The following is an 8,814-nucleotide window of genomic DNA, read 5'->3' as shown; positions in this document are numbered from 1 at the left end:
GCGTGATCGTTTCCTTTTGAAAACTGTCACGTTTGGGTCAGTTTTCACCTCCATTTTTCACATTCCTTAGCAGTCAGGTGGTGGGTTACCCATGCAGAAGTAATAATGAAGAGGTGGAGGAGGAATTTGTCTCCTTGAAACAGAGCAAAATCTTTGCCAACGGAAACAACTTGTCAGGGCAAGTTCAGTTTATGTTGTTATTATTAGTGGTTGTTGATGATGTAAATGGGAAATGTAAGGGATAAACTACATTATAATCTGTAAATTCACTAAAGATTTTTATTGTGGCAAAACACCAGCTGTGGTTATGTTAGTCACATGACCAAATAAGGATGCCACTCTGACCAGCGGATCTGAGTGGGGTGTCCAGGGAACTCCGTGTCTGTGCTTGATCTGAAAAGCTGCAGCTCCTCTACCATCCACTGACTGACTGACTGGCATATATATGGTTCACAGTCTTTCTTGTTTAATACAATCCACTGAATGCCTACCAGCGATTCATTTTTCGCATTGGACAAGTGACTGAACTCAAAGGATTCAATCACATCAGATACATTTTAATTATGGGACAATACTCAAAACCTTCATAAATGTGTTAATTTTTCTGTTGCTGCATCTACCAAAATCCAAAAACATAGATGTAACATGAAGCAACCCTTGGACATTGACCTGTCCATCTCTATTTGAAAGCTACATTCTGCTGCTCTCCCATTACAGTGATGTAATGGGAGAGCAGCTATGAACAAAGCTACATAAATAGCTTTGTTCATATAGCTCTTTGAAGCATCCCCACAGAGAGAATCAACATGCAAGGTTATGAAGTTAAAACATGTTCTTCATTTATCATACACCACAAAGTTCTTTCAGGCATTAATGTTGAATTTTCAATTAGTTTTTCACATGAAACCTTTAGTTACAAACTGATGCCAAACACAAAATGCTCATCATTGAATGTTTGTCTTAAATATTACCGTTTATGTTCTGAAATAATATTTTTTGCACTTGAAGCTATACTATATTGTGTGGGGGGTTTTGAAAGATTGTGTTTTGTTAGTCAACAATATTACCCCTCCAGTTTAGGGGCTGTGGTAATGCTTGAATCGGTCAGATTTAAGTGGCTTAACAAACAAAAGCCCCATTCCTCATGCACAAGCACTGGGCAGAAAAAGGGGGGAAAAAGCAGCCAATGTTCTAAATAAAACTTTGAAACACTAAAGGTCTTTTCATTAGCTTATTGCTCAAGATCACTTGAAATGATTGCAAAAAGTCTGAGTACCGGAAACATAGACAAGTGAGGGGAAAAAAAACTTGTGCAGTATAATATGTCATCTCAATTATACTGTTCAGTTGTAGAAATGTCAAGTCAAATGTTATTTCTTTAAGACATACCTTCCTACGATTACAGACTGTAAACATTTCACATTTTTTAAAAGGATCATCAGGCTGGAAAGCTTTTATTTTGCTCATGAAGTTGGCAGGTTCAGTCTTCTAACAGTGTTCTGATATTTACAATTGTTTTGGGAATATGATATAAGAGCTGAATGTTAAAACATCTATTTTTTTTTCTGCATAATCTGTTACTTAATGTATTATTTATATTGCAATCCAAAGTCAATATCGCTGTAGGGAAAGAAACAAAAATCAATTAGTCTCACTGGTCATTTCTGCAGTGATATATTACTGTTATTGTACTAGGCAGAAAGAAACAGATTTATTTCAGAGTTTATGAGCACAGAGAATGAGACATTATATCTAAAGAGCTTGTGACAAGTACAAATCATCCTGATAGTTATTAAAGTGGTCATGATTACTCTGTTGAGGACGGCGGTGTGCAAGGCTCCCTGTGTCACGTTCCTGCTGCGCTTGCCTGACAGGCACCTGAAATTTATGGCAGGGAGGCAGGGTTGAGTCTGAGCTGCTGTGTAGTAATCCTCTTTATGTAACGACTCAGAAAACACCTTCAAACACACTCAGGAATTTAATTTGATTTTTCATGACTTGTTTATCTAAGGTAATGGTTTGCAGTTTATGATTAAACACTGTCTAGAGATAATGATGGTACACACATGCACTTAGACTAAGGTACTGTTTATGAGATGAACCTTTATAAACCGAGACGTCGTCTGACATGAAGTCTCTGAATGTTCTCGGCAGATGTCTCATTTTATCTACTGGAAAAAGCTCAGTGAGTTTCATGTATCCTGCTGAAGACAGCTAATGATAAAATAAAGTCTTTAGAAAGTCTGCTTGTTTTCATTGTATTGCTCTTCGTGATGTGTGTTCATGTCTGTTTTAGCTGGGGTGTTGTATTTGTGGGTGTGATAGATGATGTCCTTGCTCTGGTCTCTGCTGTGTTATTGTCTCTGTGTGTGAGGGGGTTTCTGATGTCTCGGTAAGCATAAATCTAAAGCTTCTGCTGATCTGCCGGCCAAGAGTTCGGAGGAATATTAGCTTGTTGTTCGGTTTTTGAGTTTTTTTAAAGATGTCTTTTAACATATCAGTGATGATAATGTAAAATTTTTGCAATCAGTTGCAAGGTACTCTTCCTTTACCTTCTAATTGGTAAAAATAGAGTTTTATCCATAGAGCTTCCCCTGAAATGCCAAAATGCAGTACAAATGTGGAAGAAATGTACTTAATTATGGCCACAGAAACTTCTTGAAGAAATAATTGTGCCAATATAGATTTTTGGGTAATTTTGCTGTTTTACACATAATAGCTTTCAATTATTATATTAATAAAAACCCTTTTCATTTACTTGGTGCATGTAATAGTTATCTAAATGAGACATTTGTAAAATTATCATTTTAGAGGTAATTGAGGACAGAAAAGGAGGAAGGTTATAGGATTTTGCTATCTGTCAGTAGGCAGATGTGTGGAGTTTGTGCTTAGATCTTCAGGGTTTGCTGTTTTTTGTTTTTTTTCTTTTACTAGGAATGTTTTTTAAATTAAGATCCATAATGTTCCTTTTAATTGTAACTGATTATTCACCATTTTTGGAAATGGGAGCTCTCTGGAACTGCTTGAATTAAGGCCAGAGTGTTTTCCATGTTCATGAATTTAATGTCTGGTTATTGTTGAGTCGCTTCATCAGTGAATCACTTGTGCCACAGGCATTCAGTCTGTCCACTCCTCATAAAATCGAGACGGCCTCCTGGTCTGTTAGATTTTTCTTATGAATAATGCATTCATCATCTGAGGCTGCAGACGCGTCTCACTGTGTGTTCAGAGATGCTTGACTTTCACACATCTCTGCTGGAATGAGGATGAATCAAGAGCTTGTCTAAACTATCAGAAACTGCAGGGAAAATCTTGGAAGCACAAAAGAAAAGAGCAAATATTCCTCCTGATAGATGTTGGCTTTGGAGGCTTGATAATGGTGACTATATTCAGATTTGTATATTTTCCAGTGATCTAAATTAAAATTGTAAACAACAAAAAGCACTTGCAAGTTAGTTAAGTTACTTGGGGAGAGTGTTTGAGATCTTACCTGCAGTAATGTGGGTGATGCTCTGCTCTACCATGGTAAAAAAAAAAAAACAGAAAAAAAAACTTATCATATTTATTTTGTTCTGACCTTAACATGTGATCATTAAATGACACGAGGAGCTCCATAGAACCACTGCTCCTCCACATTAATAGGAACATATTGATGTGGTTTAAAACATGTGATCAGGATTTTCCCAGGAAGCCATATTCTGGAAGGTTACTGAGGATGTGCAACTGGGAGGAGATCCCAGCTCAGACCCAAGATTTTTTATAAGAATTTTGAATATGGAAATACTCTGGAACTTTTCACAATGAGGAAAGGGATGTCTTTCCTCATTGTGAAATAAGCAGAAGGCAATAGATGGATGGATACTGATGTTGTAATGACTAAAGGTGATCACTTCTCCAGATTGCAGTGTTTCTTTTTAGGGACAAAATAAATTAGAACGTTTACAGTTCTCAGTAAAAGTTCCAATATTCAAGGCTTTACTGGGTTTCCTTATTGCAAAGCTTCATTTCTCTGAATATTTTTACTAGCGATTTTTGGATTTTTTTTTTTTTTCTCAGGGTGTTAGAGGGAAACTACAATTTTGTTTGTGCTCCCCCACATTGGTAACTTAATTTGATCATTTAAACCCTTTAATATTAATAGTTTTTGATGAAATATGACCATACTGGCCAACAGGTCAACTCTTTTTTTATTTGTAACATGTTTGTATCTTTTAAAAAAAAATCATCAGTGTTATTTGAAGAAATTGGGAAAATGTATCATGATATTATGTTGCATTAATTCTAAATTAAGGAATATATTTTCATCGCACATCCATTGTTTGCTTTGAGGTATTTGTGTGTGTTTTATGTGTAAAAGAAAAAAGAATTGGAAAGTAGGCATAAAATGAAAAGAAAACAGATGTTCCCGCCACTGTTAATTGATTGCACTGGTCGCTTTGAACACAGGGAGAGCCGTCAGTGTGATGATTTGTAAATGTCAGCTCAGCACAAATGGTCAGATTAGAGGGAATCTGGGTGTCCGCCGAAATCCCCAAGAGACGATAACGCCATCACACTGATGGGTTCCCTGCAAAGATCACTCATACTAGACTCCATTAGCCGAAGACACCCATCCACATGTCACTGAGTGAACAAAGAGACACATTTTCACCCGACACTAAAAGAGGAATGCCGGAGCTATAAATTAGGTCTAGGTAAACACATCCTGACACAAGAAAAAGCTTGTGTAATCCATTAGTTGTGTAAGGACCAAAAGGGAGTTTGAGTGTAGCACTTTCTTGTAGTGTCAGATCTCTAACGTATTTATCACTAATCGTCTCTATATCATATTAGGAGATTTGTTTCGGAGTCGGGGGGGTAATGCAAACACCAAGGACATGATTGGTTGTAGCATTCATTGAGGAAGTCTTTGTTTTGGAGGATCTGAATACTGTAGCTTTGTCCCACGTCCACTCTAGATGTAATTTCCCTAATGTGGGAGATGGATTGGTTCAGACCTACTGTCAGAGTAACATCACCGTATTGATTTCATGGAATCCTGCCACGGGAATATGAGTCATGTTTCCCGGAGAGGTCTGATGATGAGTGGCGACGCAAACCCCCGGGGCCAGCAGTATACGAGCAGTGTAGCATACTTCCCAGCTAAGCGTTTGTCACATTATTTTCATTGCAATCTTCTGAAATGGCTCTACAAAGATAATTTCTGAAACACTTCTAATAACATCCTTGCCCTTACCTTCCTCAGTGGGACTCTCATGGTGTGATTGGATCATAAAAAAGCCCTCCTTGATCTCGTGGAGTCACACGGCTGTTTCTCATGTGAGCTGGACTGTAATTAGGACCACAACAGATTGTCATTTGCATACACATGTTCAGGTGAGTGGATGAGAGGCACAACCAGAGTCGGTACAGAAATATTACTATGGTAAAAATCTAAAAGTTGATTAAATAATGTATCAAAAAATAAAAAACAATGAGGCACTAAGGGTTGTAGAAAAATACAGAAATCTTGATTTCTCTTCTGTTCAATGAACCTTTACTTTTTGATTTAACCATTTTTCATATGGACTTCAAACAAAGAGACTGTACAAAGTATTGCCATCCAGATCTGAACAAAAGACTTTTTTCTGTTTTTATTCCTAGAGGGATTTTTCTCTCAAGAGAGCAAAAGCAGTTCAGCACTGCTGTGAGACTCCTTTCATTTTGCAGCCACTGAAATCTAGACGTTAACATGCCTATGGCTGTTTGCTTTTATGTTAAAAAAAAAGTCTCAGTATTTCGCTCTTCCTTTAATGTGACATTTAATACATTGTAAGAGGTTGTGCCTTTGTGTTTTAATAGACAGAGTCATAAAACGGAAGATGTAAGTCAGGCTTTTGTGCGTCCACAGATTATCAAGGCTCAATACAATGGTCCTAAAATGTCTTTTCCAATTTATAACATAAAACATCAAGATACCGATTAATTCCAAAAGTAAGTTGATTCTATTTTACAGCATACCAGGTTTTTCTTTTTAGACCATAGCTTAATGATGTTCTTGCCACACTTAAGTATTTTTTTTTTCCTGTGCAACAAGATGTTGAATTTGCTGTTCATTATCTGTACCATTTGTTAGGGTACTTAGCAGCTCTGCAAGTGCTACTGGCCAGTTTAATATCACACGTCATCGCTCATGCTGTCATCAGATGCTATCATGCAAATATTCTCTGCAGTGATTTGCATCTCGGCTTGCAACACTGATCAATGCTCCATTGGTTGTGTTCTCACCTGTGTTCATCATTTAGGCCCACAGTGATCCCATTTCCTTTTGTTATCTCATCCAGGGGCGCCGCCAGGAATCTCGGGCCCCATGACAAAAAATTTAATTGAGCCCCTTCCCCCCCACGCAGCTGTTACAATTTCTTGAGTCTATCTGACTTATCAAAAGCGTCACAATTTTAAAGGCTTGCTTTCTTTCCTTGCTTTCTTTGGTCCAATACTGATACTAGCACAATATTTACTGCTCATGCATTTTACATCCAACAGCCTGCATACAGTATTCAAGTAGGTTGCTTAATTTTTTTTCTATTAGTTTTAGATTACTGAAATGTCTCTCCCCACGAGCAACAGTCATAAGCATCATGCAAAATACACATAAAGCAATCCAGACTTCTCAAAAAATGCTATGTAGTTGCATTTTATTCAAGCTGCAGTATATAACTTTAATAAAAAATGTGTTTTCTCCATATTTGTTAAAGCTGCCACCATGTCGTGCCAGTTTGTTATGACACAGATAATCTGTGAAAACAATCAATCTCCTCCACCTTCTCCCTGAACTACTATTGCTAGCTAAAGTAATGCAACGTTCCAACCAAAACAACCAATCAGAGCCAGGAGGAGTGTCTTAGTGCTGTCAATCAACATCATTCACTCACTGCTAAATGTGTTAATGGTGGAGAAACATATAATTGCAAGAAAAATTTTTATCTGCCGTCACTGGTAGCTATGCTAACTAGACTAAGCATTTACAACAGGCTATGCTAGTTGCAGCATAGCACAGAGCGAGGGGGAGGAAGGATGAGCAGCCACATGAGTTTGTGATTGATGGCACTAAAGCTCTCCTGCCACTGACTGGTTGTTTCTAGCACTTTGAGAAAGCAGAGGAAATAGATTTTTTTACAGATTATCTCTCATATCATACTGTCACAACATAATGACAGTTTTAACAAATATGTGAAAAAAATATATAAAGGTTACATACTGCAGCTTTAATTTCACTTAAGAGAGGACGGGTTAGGAGGGACGTGGATTAGATCTGCTGACTGACTCATCTGTTAAGTGGTAAAAGGTACAGGGGAAAGTTAAATATATGAATATCTTGATATTTTTTCCCCTTAATTTATAAATGCTAGTGAAATGGAGGCAAACAGTCTGTAGCTAAGCTAACTATGCTAAATGGTTCATAATCTCACACAGTCAGTCTCTCTTGAAGAAATACTGGGTTATAAATTGACACTATTGCCTTTTTATCTCTCCCTCTCTCTATTTATTTTTTTGAAAACCTGACTTTACTATTTTTCTTAGCAGCATAGTAACTGCCACTGTCATTCTTGTTTTCTACTGACTGCTGCTGAACACCGTCACCGTCAAGCGCTCCAAGCAGGAACGAACCATTTCATGCAGATCCAGGTCAGATCAGGGCAAATATGGATGTGTGTTTTTGGTCTGGGAGGGGGAACATTTAATTTTTCCTGCTAAAAACAATCTTTGAAAATACAATATGATTAATTTTGTAATTGACAGGGCCTCAATTTTTTATTTTATTTCTATGAACAAAACATAAATAAATAAATTGTGGAGGGCCCCTTGTTGGTCAGGGCCCCTTAGAATTGTCATAACCATTCCCCCCATACAGCGCCTCTGATCTCATCTAATGGTTAACTATATTTCACGAATAAAACCCTGGCTTTAAAAAAAGTGGAAGAAAATATCTCCTTTTTTTTCAGCTACTCCCATGTAGAGACTGCTGTGTGATTGACAGGTAGAATCCCTGAAAGCCTCATCTGACATGTTATTGCTCTGGGTCAGGAGCTGCAAACAGGAGTTAGCCTCCATACTCCCCCCATATCTACTGTTTGCTGCTTTTTTTCTGTTCACTATCTTGCCACCTTATAAGATTTCACTCCTTGCTCTGAATTATTGACTTGTCTGGAGACCCCGTGTGACTGAGTCGGTTGTGCACTGCTGACTGTCTGCAGGAGGACAAAGCTTTTGTTTCTGTCGAAACCTAAAGCAACAGTGAACACATGATTGGGTCTGACAAAAGATTTGAAATATACAGCATATTGCACAAATTGTTAAATGAGAGGATTCATTTTACCGGTGTGTTTGTGATAAGTGAACACTGTTCTGCAAGGCTGCATAATTAATGATTTTATTCTCCTGAAAGAAGTCTGAAAGGGGGTTGAATATTTGAGGTTATATATTGATCAGTTTGTGCTTTATGTTTATTTTTTTAGTTCTGTCTGCAATGTTTGCCCATCAAAAGAAATGATTACCTAGGGGTTTTTTTGTTTTCTTTTAAGATAATATATTGAACACCAAGATTCCTTCTTTTGCAATCCCTCTTTGACAAGTTTAGTTTTCTAAAACAGCTGTCTTGGTACATTTTTTTCAGCAAAGCCTTAAAAAGAAGAAAAATATGGCTTTTTAAAAAAAATAAGTTTTGTGCAGTTCCAGTAGAAATGGTATCATGGATAAAGAGATAAATCTTTATTTAACATGTGTGTCAGTGAGTGCAATAGTCACATGCAGTGTTATGTTTTTACACACTTG

The sequence above is a fragment of the Xiphophorus maculatus genome, chromosome 2 (assembly GCF_002775205.1).
Source record: "Xiphophorus maculatus strain JP 163 A chromosome 2, X_maculatus-5.0-male, whole genome shotgun sequence".
Taxonomy (NCBI): Eukaryota; Metazoa; Chordata; class Actinopteri; order Cyprinodontiformes; family Poeciliidae; genus Xiphophorus; species Xiphophorus maculatus.
Note: the sequence above shows the minus strand (reverse complement) of the source record.